Here is a 12614-nt window from a genome sequence, read left to right as displayed (position 1 = left end):
ACCTCTGAGCAACGGGGCAACCAATCGCCCCGAGGCAGCAGAGCGAAGTGGTCGGGCGGGGGTGTAGGGCTTGACCATGGCCTGGAGATAGGAAGGAGCTGTTCCTTATAAAATAAGTAGTATATCGACTTATTGTACTATAAATGGATCTCAATCCCCTTTACGTTATCAACTCATTGTTCAATATATGGTCATGACCTCGATCATTTTTACGTAATCGACTTAACGTATGCTATACGACATGACCCCAATAATTTTTATGTTACCGGACAATATAAGTGATATGACCTCAAACATTTTTGCTGACCTAGATATTGCCATCTTTTATGTGCGTGTTTGTAAACATAAGAAAAAATGTTTTTACTCAACGTGATGCCAGAATAAACAGCAGAGTTTACCATTTGTGTTATCAAAATCCAAGAGTCCATTTTTCTTTCTTTATTGTTTTGGTTGTGTGGTGTTATTTTATTAAAAATGAGGCTAAAATACAGGGTAGGCAGTTACTGACAACAAAATCATGAGTACCATGCCTCGGCTCCATCCACAGACACTCTCTAGAGATTTAAGGCAGCTACTGACAAGGGCTGTCTGTGCTCTTATGCCTACGTGCAACTTCCAGGAAAAGAACCCAGAATCAGATGATCTGAACCCCACCCTTCCTCCCCTTTCTGCCATTCACTCAGATAGTGGAGGCTGTTAGGATGAGACAGCTGAAAACCTATGCAGCTGTTGGACTGGGAGCTGTGCCTTCAGACGATGTCGCCGGGAAACAACATGACAATGGACTTCAAGCACAGAGTTTCAAACTTGTCTCATGCCTCTAATCACTGTATATATCAAGCTAAAACTATAGCAACAGAACAATGTTAAGTAGGTGTGGTTGAGCCAGTTCCATGGTGCTGTCATACAGTGGAACTTCACTGTGCGTAAATTAAGGAACAAATGAACAAGTCAAAAGTGCCTCGATTCAAATTGACCACAACCGCAATTATTATTAATTACTTTAATAGCTTGTGGTTAATACTGCTGCTTAAATATATCCAGACTGTCTCCAAGGCAAACGCAATCACATTTGGACGGAGAGGCATTTTTCATTTTCTTCTGTTTACAAACAGATCTTGTCAGACAGCCAAAGCAAGGACAGTGTAATTATATGTAACCTCCCCAGGTTTGCAAAGCAGCCACGGATCTTGTGAAGCACATAGATCGTCTCTCGAGGAAAAATGGCAATGACTGAATGTTTTTCATATCTGTCTACCGTCAACTGATATCCCATCACCGTGACCTCAACTGCTACTAACTGGTTATTCTAGAAAAGCTGTCCAAACAGTCTGTGACTTCCATATTGTGTAATCTCTAACTAACCAACCAATTAATTTAATTTAAACAGCCAGATCTCCATCATCACCTATACATGGCAGTCTTTCAACATCCCATTATAAACTTTTAAACTCTCAACTATTTCAATTTGAGAATTCTCTGAGGTCTTATTGGCTTCTAGCCTCATTCAAAACAAACACATAAGCACAGTTGGCTTTAACGGGGCCATGAGGCACAGTAACCCACCTCACCCGTAAAGAGGAAATGCCTCAGTGGTTTACTCTGGAAAAATTGCAGGGGATGGGGGAGGCAATGTTTCCCATCCTCCGGGGATGTCATTAATAGCCATTTCATTTAGCTTGATTCATTTAAAAAAAGGAAAAAGACGTAATTTTTCCAATGTGAGGAACAGACCACATGAAGTACCATGGGGTTGTTACAACTGTGCCTTTAGATTGACTTTTTGCTTTGATCAAAACAAACGTAGCAGTTCCATGCAGCAGTGGAGGGGCCTCGAGTACCCAGCCATGCCCGGTTGCAGTTTGAAGCAAATTATTAGAAACATGTTAAACCCCTATATAGAAGCTGAGAACCACAGATACGAGTTACACGAGCAAAAATCAGAACCTGTGAAGAAGCAGATGGCTTAGAAGAAGTTAACTACGAATTCAACCAGAGTTTGCAGATGCACGTTTTGGAGGCCTGACGGGACAAAAAGCCCTTTTTTGTGAGACAGCTATCAAGGCTTCAACTTGTGTTGCAGTAACTGTATTCAGATGGTCATCCACATGTTGCACAAGGAAAGTCCACCAGTTGCTGTGTGGGACTCTTAACAACGCAGATGTTATGTTGGCTCAGGAAGAAGGTCGTATCAAGGGGGGTAGACTTTCATCAGAAGCACAGGCCCACTGCTGACCCACTTCTCTTCTGGCTGACGGGCACATCTCCGCGAGTCACATCTCTGCTCATCAAATAGACCGGATCGCTGGGATAACTACGCTATTAATACAGGGAATGAGAAGAAAGTCGGCCACATTCCACAAGCCCAAACATTCCCACATATTAACGGGGCAGGGAATTAAATCCCATACTTGGCATCCCTTTCCCTTGAACACCAGAGTGCTACCCTGCCGTGTCAAATTATTTTCTTATTTTATACGGGGGAAACACCAGAGTCACAAGCTCCGAGTCTAACTAAAGACATGTTATCATACTGTATCGTGTAGAAAAAAATGGCTTGAGTACAAACTCAGAGGTGTTAATCTCAAGAGGAATAGAGATGCTAGACTTCCCGAGATTCCATATTCTTCAAACACCCCAGTGGTGAAAGGGGTAACTTTTGAACAAACTCAGAAAAGACTCACTGTTACATTAGTCACCAATTAACAGGGCTGGGTATTTGTACTCGAAATAACTCTGCACTAATTAGTATCAACATTTCTAATTATTTTTTGTATTTAATGCAAAGTGTTATTGGCCCACTACCACAGCAGCTACAACCCATACAGCCAGGACTGCCTGGCTGCACATGGTTCTGAACACAGATGTCTAAGCCAGCGACTAGAAGCTAACGGTGCTAGTAGCTAACGGCGTTAAAAGTGCAAACAGTTCTAAGAATGGCAACAGTGCTGCCAGAGCTAACAGTGTTTAACCGAATGGTGGGTGTTACTTTTCAGCTTTATTCGGGGGGGGCAGGGTTATCAGTGGCAACCACTGTATGAACTCTGTACAGTGTGCTGACAATTAGCTAGCCAGTGGGACACAAACAAACAGCTTCCATTCACATGATGGGTAATCTATTGGTATCACTTCTAAGGTACTGCTATTGTTACTGGCAATTAAGTTGTCTTTTAAACCATACCAAGCCTTACCAATTAGTTTCCATGCTCACGGCTGCACTCACTAGTTAGCTGAGCAGTTTTAAATAATTTGTTTGTTAGCATGCCACTGTTTGCCTTCTCATACTGTGCACGGTTTGATTATGTCCATCAATGTCGGTGAATGGATTGGGTCAGTCTATATTGTGCATTGTTAAGCTATTAATCTTGCCTGGGTAAGAGGTCAACAGCTGCAGCATAGAGGACTGAGGGCTTCTGGGTAATGTCTGGAATGCTCTTCTGGGACAGTTATAGCTACACATATAGGGAGAGCCCTCCGAAGTGACCAGCACTTCTTTTTTTTTTTTTTTTAAATAGCCTGCGGTAACACTTCACTGAATTGAAGCACTGTAAAGAGGAGATATGCTTACACATCATAAGCCCCAGAAAGTGTGTCACTGGCACAAATACATTCGTGGCATTTGACACACACACACACACACACACACACACACACACACACACACACACACAGTGTGGGGGACTTCCAGTGAAGGAGAGAGAACAACAGCAGCCTTACTACCCTGAGCTTGGTCCCTCAGACACCATAACCACTCTACTGTAAATACAACATGATGATAATCCCTTTCAAAAGATCAGATAGTTGAGTTTAAGCAGCTTTTACAGACCTCATCTCTTTTTCCTCTCTGTCCCTATCGTAATGAGGAGGCCGTTGAGCTGCCAGTCAGCTGCAGGGCTGAAGCGATAAAAAAAGGCAGACCACCATTCACCAACTCTCCCTCGCACTCCCTGTAATCCTGAGAGAGCAGTCCATGCATCCGTAATGGTCGGTAAAATATGAAAAGCCCTGAGAGCGCTGACGGCAGCAGAGTGTGTGAGTACGCGACGTGTGAGTCCTCAACGTGCGTTAATGCCCTCCCGACACACTGAATCTTTTAGCGATGTCACTCAGCTCGCCCCCTGGCACACGTGAGGGTGGGAGGACTTCCAGCAGACTGGAGAATGAGCCTTTAATGTGGTGGAAAAGGATACTATCTTGTTCACAATGCAAAAAGACATCAAAGAAAACACGTGGCCTCATGACTGTATAAATGAGTTTTGCCTCTGGTTCATCAACCTTCAAACGCGAGCCACTGAATGGAACAGATTACGTTGAATGTTGCAGTAATCATGTTTGTCTTATGCCCATTCACATAGCTATTATCTCCCAGATAAGCCATTTGTAAAGCCAAAGCCTCTAGTAAATTGTTCACAAACGCCAAAGCCTCTGTTTGGGATGACTTCCACCCAAATAATCAGTTTCACAGGTGGAAATTTGGAGGGCCAGTGCATGGAGTTCCACCATAGGATTTACAACTAAGATGACAGCCTCTCAACTGGGATAGGCAAAGCTTCCACGCGGGAAAGGAGGCTTCACAATCTCTTCCAATTAGGAACACCCTGGGAGTGTTTATGTTGGTCTGAGCTGTAGATGGCTTCCCTTGTGGGAAATGTAGAAGGATAGTCTATAAAAAGGCAATACCAACATCCCAAGCGAAAGCAAGCCCCATTTAGAGGTATGTAGAAGTCTACTCCCCTGGCTCCATATTGGGTTGAGTTGTTGCTGGGAGGAGATGTACGGCATATATGGAATGTCTGGCTGCCAGGCCACCATTTACACCAAAGGGCTGACTGTGTGATTGACGAACATGTGTGATCAGTCCGCGTCTAGGACCCAAAATAGGTCTGTGCCTATTACATATGACACTGTCCCATCCTCCCTCAATTCCTGAAATGCCAAACATTTCCCTGGACTACATTTTTTTTAAACCAAACGTGGATATCAATTTCTTTTAAATCGCTCCCCCACCTCTCAATAATGCTGAACCCCCATCCATCCCAGAAATCATTCAAAGTTTTACAAAGAAAATTAAACTCCAAATGACCTCAGCTAAAACTGAATCCAAGACTACCACTAATATGCCAAAAGCCTTGCACACGTGATGCACCAGCACACATGGGGGTAAAGCAAGGCGCGCTGTCAACGCCACTGGAAAAGGAGAACAAACATAAAGACCATGCATTTCAGACAGACATTTCACAACCCAGCTTTTGCTGCCGTTTATGACCTATAAAGCCACCGTAGTAAAGAGGAAAAGTACAGCCTTTCCCTCCAATCACAACAACACACAAAAAAAAAATCGTCTTAGTGGGATTAGTAGCCCTTGTTGCCCACCAGCTTCTTTCTTGCTCAGCTCTGTACTGAGCCTACTGACAAATGTTTATTTTATTGGTGGCAGTAGCCTGTGTTTTCCTGGCTAGACCGAACGGCGAGATGCAGTGCATGGACAAACTGGGTTTTTACTTTAAACATCTGCAGCCTGTCGTGTGTGCAATCTTCTACTGTGTGGAACGGCACTACGGTGTCTCTATGGGCGACCAGGAAGGGTCACGGCTATCAGTATCGAGATCGAGTTTCCCTACTTACCCACTTCAGATGGGCTGCCCTGAGAGATGGATTGTCCCTGTGTCACGTCACTTAAAAAGGGGAAAAAAATAACCTTTCAACAAAGCAAGGATACAAGAAAGTTTTAAAGTATTCCCGCAGCCTCTGGATTTAGGTCCCTCTTTTTGCCCTTTGGAGTTTGTGTTTCGTGGCTGCATTCCATGCCTTCGCTGAGTCCGACGATGTTTCCCGACCGAAGCGGCTGCGTTTTTGTCTGCTTCCCCTCTCTGAGCTTCTGAGCCGAGCCCTGGATTTCAGCTGACTGTGCTGGGAGCTGAGCTGTTGACATTGTCCCCGCTCCCTCTCCCCTCCCTCTCTCGCTCTCTGTCTTTAGATCACTCGCCCCGTTTCCCCCTCCCCTTCTGTATTCTGGCTCCAGAGTATGACAGCATCCATGTGAGTGTCAGTGGGAGAGAGTGATGGATTTTCTGTGAATATAAATTAATTTATCTACAGTATGCATAGCGTGCGAGGCCAACAGGAGAAGGTAAGATTAAAGGAAATGACCCCTGCCCATAATCCCAACTCCACCCAATGCATTCCCTCACTGAGCAGACAAAAAAAAGACTGTGGAGGGGGGGATAACACACACACACACACACACACACACACACACACACACACACACACACACACACACACACACACACACACACACACACACACAGGAAACCCCTTTTCCTGTATCATCTTCTCATCGCCAACGCATGCATAAAACCACAGACTCACACCCGAGCACAAAGACTTGCCAAATATGGGATTCTCCATTTGGGAATTACCCCCGTGACACAGACAGGAAAAGGCTTTCCCTGAGATCCAATCAGTGTTCATTGAGAAGAAGGTGAGACAGGATGCTTGATTGTGCAAAGTTCTGTTGGCGTTGTCAAGTTAACACCATTAGCTAATCCGGTTGCAATGTGTGTGTGTGTGGGGGGGGGGGGATCAGCTGGAGGGCCACACCACAGACGGGTCTGTGAAGTGGAGTTCAAGTATGTTACTGTGATAATATGGAGGGGTCGGTGAGTGCAAACATTGACGTCATCAACCCGAGACTCCCCAAGACTCCCTTTACAATGGCCAGGACACGGACACCACTGCTGGCCCCACATAGTCCCGATCAGCTGGGAAAATCAGCAAAGTGGAAAAAAAACAAACCTTTTAAAAGACATTAAAGTGCAATATTTAAAGTACCACGTTACCAACGTTTAGGGAGCAAATCAACTCCTATTCCAATTCAATGTTTATGGAAAAATGTCTACAATTTTGGGCTATAGAAGTCACCCTTCCTGAGCCTATACCTAGAGCCAGTCGCGATAGAGGAAATGCACCACCAAAGCTGTTGCTGTACAAATCAGCGGGCCGCCAGTCTAGGTAATTAATTGGAAAAAGCTGATGTCAAATCGACAAGACCTTAAGACGTCATTCCTAGAAGCCACACATTTTTACCTTTACTGCTCAACCCTTTGAGGACATGGGTCAAATGTAAATGTTCACAGGCTGGCCGAGGTGACAGCTTGTCTGGTGGTGATTTCTGATCAATACTAGACTATCGATTCCAGCCTTGCTAATATATGATGTACATATAGATAAGGAGTTGCTGACCAGATCTAAGAAAAGGATTGCAACATGGGCAACATTAAAACACCTCAGGTAGAAGACAGTTGGTGATTGTTTAATCTGGGGAAGGTTGATACATTTAGACTCTTTGACACTGATGGATGCAAAGAAAAAGACATTTGCATTTAACAGTTGGTATCTGCTACCCAGCAGCTCTGTACAAATACCACTGCACATTATCAAAAAAGGAAAAATGAATTGTACAGCCAATAAAGCAGGACTCAAATGCATACATTAACCAGCATCCGTTCTTGGTGAAATTGTGGCATTTACACTCTCACGCACGCACACAAACTGAAGAGTGGAGATGGAGGGGGAGTCATAATACCATTTGACATATTTCTCTAGGGATGGAAGACAGATGACACCAAGCTGCTGGCGGTAATGCCTGGGTGCATTCCTGAGCAAGCCCTGGGGATGCATCCATTAACCTCTAAGAGGGATCCAGCTTATCTCCATGATGTCCACTGCCTCCTTCTTCTTCTTTCTGGGCAGCATCACAATGAGGTTTGCATCGCTTCTGCTCTCACTCTCTGGGGTAATATCTCCTTCACCAAAACGAGGAAGGAAAACCCTGAGGGATAGACAAAGCTCACGCTCCAGTCAAGCTAAGTGCACTTTCAGCTACCCCTGTATCATCCATCACAGCCGGGTAAATTACATTGACTAATTGACGCAAATGTAGTGGTCTTGGCATGCTTGCGATAAACATCATGCCCCCTTAAGAAAAACAACACAAAAGAGGTGGGGATCCAGTAAGCCCATAGGTCCATCTGTTCTCCTATTCCCTTTTGTTTTCACTCGCCTTGGACAGCATGCATTTTGCAGAATGAAAGAAAATAAGAGGTTGCACACTCATCCGCAACTCCACACTGTCACTCTGTGTGCCAGGGAGATGACCGCAGATTGTGGCCTCTACAAACTTGGGTTTCAGTGAACTTGCACTGCCCCTTGGGTAATTCTTTCAAAATGCAAGTGAGGTCGGCGTTTACCCAGAGTAAATCACAATGGAAGGCGAATGCCAGGACTGATGAAGAGGCTGCAGAGCATGTCAAGCGAGACTTGACACCTCAGGTAGGGTGCTTTCCTCTTTGCAGGGCTGTGTGCAATGAAATGACACACAGCGCCAAACAACCTGCCAGTCACTTGTGGTCAGCTGGGTGAAGCTTGCCGAGATGCTGTCTAGACCCCGTCCTGTGAGACTCCACTCAGCGTCCCAGTCAGCAATCTTTCCCGAACTGAAATTCTGCACCGCCACAGGGCAGGAACAATCACAGACTGGCTAACGAGTGCAAAATTTGGCCAGAAGGAGCAGTAAAAAGGAATTTGGGGCTTGGTGGAGAGTGGTGAACGGAACATTGGACAAGAAAAAGTGGGTCCCCAAAGGTGGTCTCCTCCAGGCTTGTAAACCGCCTTTTCTCCTTCAGACCTCTCATATGCTGTCAAACGTGATAACAGGACAAGAAACGGGTAGCGGAGACACCCAGAAGAAGCGTTTCAAACAGCACTATACTGGCATTCTTCGGCACTCTTTCCACGGTTGTCACTGAAGAGAAGTGGCGAGAGAGAGTCCTCCTCCAGAACCGGCGGCTGCCAGAGCCAACAGTCGTGTTTTACGACGTGTTGTTCCTTAATGTTGTATTTAGGGTTTCTTCTGACTGGGCAGCTCTCGTTTGAGATTGTTTGGTTTAGGCGAGGAATTCCTTGTGACAGCCTTTTGCACGCAGCCATTTCTTTCACGCCCGCACAGAGATAAATTGCCACTGAGAAAAATTCCGCCGCTGCACGAAGCCTGAACTCTTGACAGCATAAACATGAGAGCTCATTTTTATACACGGTCTAATTGTATGTTAGCCATAAATCATGATAGCGGGTAACACTATGCTATCCATATTTCAAAAGCCTTCACAGAAAAGTAACCTAATGACAGTAAAGCCATAAACCATAAATCTAATTGTAGTCACTATGTTTTCATGGTGACATTCCTTTCCGTCTTTATTATTTACACCCTTCCTGTATAGTTTCTCATTTTCTACTGCTCGGATGTACTTCTACCATAACCCATCATTCTCTTCCATCACAAATACGTGATAATCCACCTGCTTTTATCCATCGTAATTGAGAGTAAACAAGCATTTCAACAGGATTACCAGTCAGAAAGAGAGAGTGCTTTTTTGGGTGTTTTTTTGCATAAGTACCGGGCATCTGAATGGCTCTTTTGTCCTGGAGGCAGACTGGGCAGGGTCAGAGGTCACCCAACTGCCTGCTCCCACAGAACCTCTGCTGTCTGCCTGGATATGTGCCAGCTAAATGCTGTCATGTTAAGACAAAGGTCCAGCTTTCTGCTGACTGACTCATGAGAGCTTCATCGTGGTAACCAATGATGTAACGCCTTGATCTTCAGGCATGAAGGCCAACCCTATTAAACTTTGAATAATGTCAGAATAAATTCATCACACAGTGCAACCTTTTTTAAATGCTGTGATGCACAGTTTTTCCATGATATTGGACAACTCCAAGTTTAAGAAATGTGCAACGTACACAAAAACTAAAATACTACACAAAATACTTGAATTCTACTACATCACTTCTCTTGACCAATAAGAATACAGGTGTGTGAGCTGTAAAAAGGAGATTAGAGACAGAATAGTAACAGGGGAAAAACGGGCCTTGCTCTTTTTTCCAGATGCCCCCATTCAAAAGAGAGGTTTATGTATTTCAGTCGCTATTATATTGCAGATACAGGGAATTCACTCCAAAGAGTGCAACTTCAGCTGGACGACTGACATTACAATTTATCACCATTTCTTATCCCGTCATTCGAAAGAAAAAACGCTTAAAAGGCACTGGCATTTTCAGGAGGGACTTCTTAGAGCGAGTTCCTTCATTGCTGACCACAGGCTCAACCCAAGACTCAAGTCCTACATCTGAGCTTTTCCAGGTGTAAGAACGTCCCTTCTTAAAATCCATTATATGTAAATATAACTATATAAATCAATGCTTTTATGTCCCTCAAAACCATTGCGTACGTCCATGTATGGTGGAGCATGTGGAAATGAAAAGTGCAATTCTAAATAGTGCATAAGGCTCAGGCTCTCTTGTACCATCACGTCATGTCTCTCACGGAGTCATCTGTTCTGCAAAAGGAGCCTTCCTGTGAACAGGTGCGTGTCTGCGTCCCTGACCTTACGCCAAGGTTCTTGAACCCTTGACCTCTTTGTTATGGGTGGGGAACTCTTTGAAGCCGGCTGCACCATTGGACACAGATAGAAGTGTTACCTTAGACTGAGGGCTAAGTCTACAAAACACAGTCGTATTGCATTTGCATAATGCAATACGAACATAATCCACTGTTCTATCCTCTGTCGAAAGATTTTAATCACAAACCAGAGGAAGTGGATTGCCTTAAAATAGGCCGCCAATTTTAATCTCAAACCCTTTGGTCTGGCCTGACCATAATGGGTCCAACCAACCCGACTAAACCCACAGTTTACTCTGAGCGGCGCTGCTGAAAATAAATGACACTTTTTCTTTATCCCTCTCTTTCTCTTTCTTTTTCTTGGTAGATGATTGCCTTTCTGGGTTTTGCAGCCCACTGCACTGACACTTCTTATCTCATCTTATGAGCTCTCCAGAGATTACAAAATAATAACAAACACTTCCTGTTTATCCCCATAGTAGGACTACTGAGGTACAGCTAGTGCCACCTATCACGTCTTAACACTGAAGTACCATTTCCAATAGTGGAAGGGAAAAACCGTAACTATTAAGAATACAACCACAACTTCACATCACATCCACAACAGAACAACTTTAGCACCGTGCAAATTTAAAAAAGGATCTCGGCACTCGCCAAATAGCATTCGACCTTCGACCCATCAGCATCACTCGAGCACACATGCCTCGTGTTCAGTGCAACCACACAGAGAGTTCGTCTGTCCAGCTGCCTCCTACATGGTGGGAAGGGTCAGACATGTTATTACAATGATTTACGATCCCCTCAAGTTAAGGAGCCCTTTGCCACATCCTGTTCCCCAGCTGAGAAGGGGGCTCGCGTAAAAAAAGTTACTTAGTGATTTTATCGTGGACTGTCACATGGATTACACTGTTGCCTGCTGGGTCAACACTTTCCTCTAGTGGCTGAGTGGAACATACTGAGGCAAAAGGTCATTTCAGCGGGTCTGGGTCAGGACTGCCCAGCTGCTTTGGCGGATAACTGCAGGAAGATATCAGGTATATATGACGTACACAAACCATGCGATTACTAGATTACACCCAAACTAGATTGACAAGAACCCAATTTTATTTTGTCACTCCGCTCCCTCCCATCTACGTCACAATGCACAAAGAGATATATGCAGAATAATCAACCACGTCTGCCACTGTGCTACGCTGATTAATTAATTAATTAATTCCAGTTTAGTACAACTTGGATCATATTTGAGTAGTTTTAAGTATATATTACTTTATATATATATATATACTGTATATTACTATGAAAACAAACAAAAAAAATCCTCTAAACGGCTGTGTGTGAGCGAATGTGCTCGGCGCACACACATGGATCTTACTGCTGTGTGCGCAAGAAAGACAATGGGGGGTGAGGGGGCATTGTGTGCCGATTACCCGCAAGAGGGGTAAATGATGGTGTTGATTAAAGCTAGCTGAGCCTGGGGCAGGAGCTCGTGGAGCGGGGGACACACGCCCAGCACGTCCACGTGGCCCTGAAATCCATCTGGCTTCTCAGTGATGCACAGTACTGCCGCTAAAAAGCACCCACCCACACACCCACACACCCACACACCCACACACCCACACACACACACACACACACACACACACTTTGTGAAATCAAGTCTGAGCACAGGCTTGGTGAGCGAGTGCCCATCAGCTAGAATCTCACCAAACACTTACAGGTTTGTTTTGCCACACTGATGGGGACTTTGAATTGATGATTCAATTGTAGGCATCACTTTGTGACTATATTTATTTTAATGTAGCGCAGATGTTTCCTTACCAGTGCTTCAAAAACACACAGCGTTGCAGATATATTGTGTGCAGGTTATGAGTGCACAAACGTCACTCAATGAGCACTGAGGGGTTTTTGCTGGAAAAACCTGGGGCCTCCTAGCTGCTTGTCATAACTATTTAACCATATTTGCTCAAACTGTCATTGAATCCTGACAGTAGTGCATGAGACAGATAATCTGAAGAAATCTGCCTCCTCATAGCGCTCCCAAAAACGCGATTTCTCCCCAGAAAAATCAGAGCCAAGCAAACACGTATCAGATGACTGTACTGGAAACGGGAATCGTCGCCATGTAGGCACTAGTAGCATTACAAAAATGCTGAAT

At 44.5% G+C, this 12614-nt stretch overlaps 1 protein-coding gene across 3 annotated transcripts in view; it reads right to left on the bottom strand.

Annotated features, from left to right (window-relative positions):
* The window catches only part of daam2 (dishevelled associated activator of morphogenesis 2), a 96688-nt gene that overhangs the window by 69429 nt on the left and 14645 nt on the right, over positions 1–12614 (bottom strand). Inside the window, exon 1 of one of the 3 annotated variants that reach the window (XM_068717736.1) lies at positions 5626–5889. The exons of the other annotated variants lie outside the window; for them this stretch is intronic. The gene's annotated coding sequence lies outside the window, so the exon portion shown is untranslated. Of the gene's footprint in view, positions 1–5625; positions 5890–12614 lie in introns of those variants that run through there. 3 annotated transcript variants of the gene reach the window in all.

Source organism: Cebidichthys violaceus, unplaced genomic scaffold, assembly GCF_023349555.1.
Source record: "Cebidichthys violaceus isolate CVI_PGR_0920_01 unplaced genomic scaffold, fCebVio1.0.p SCAF_22, whole genome shotgun sequence".
In the NCBI taxonomy this organism is placed as follows: Eukaryota; Metazoa; Chordata; class Actinopteri; order Perciformes; family Stichaeidae; genus Cebidichthys; species Cebidichthys violaceus.
Note: the sequence above shows the minus strand (reverse complement) of the source record. Positions and strands in the feature narration are given on the sequence as shown.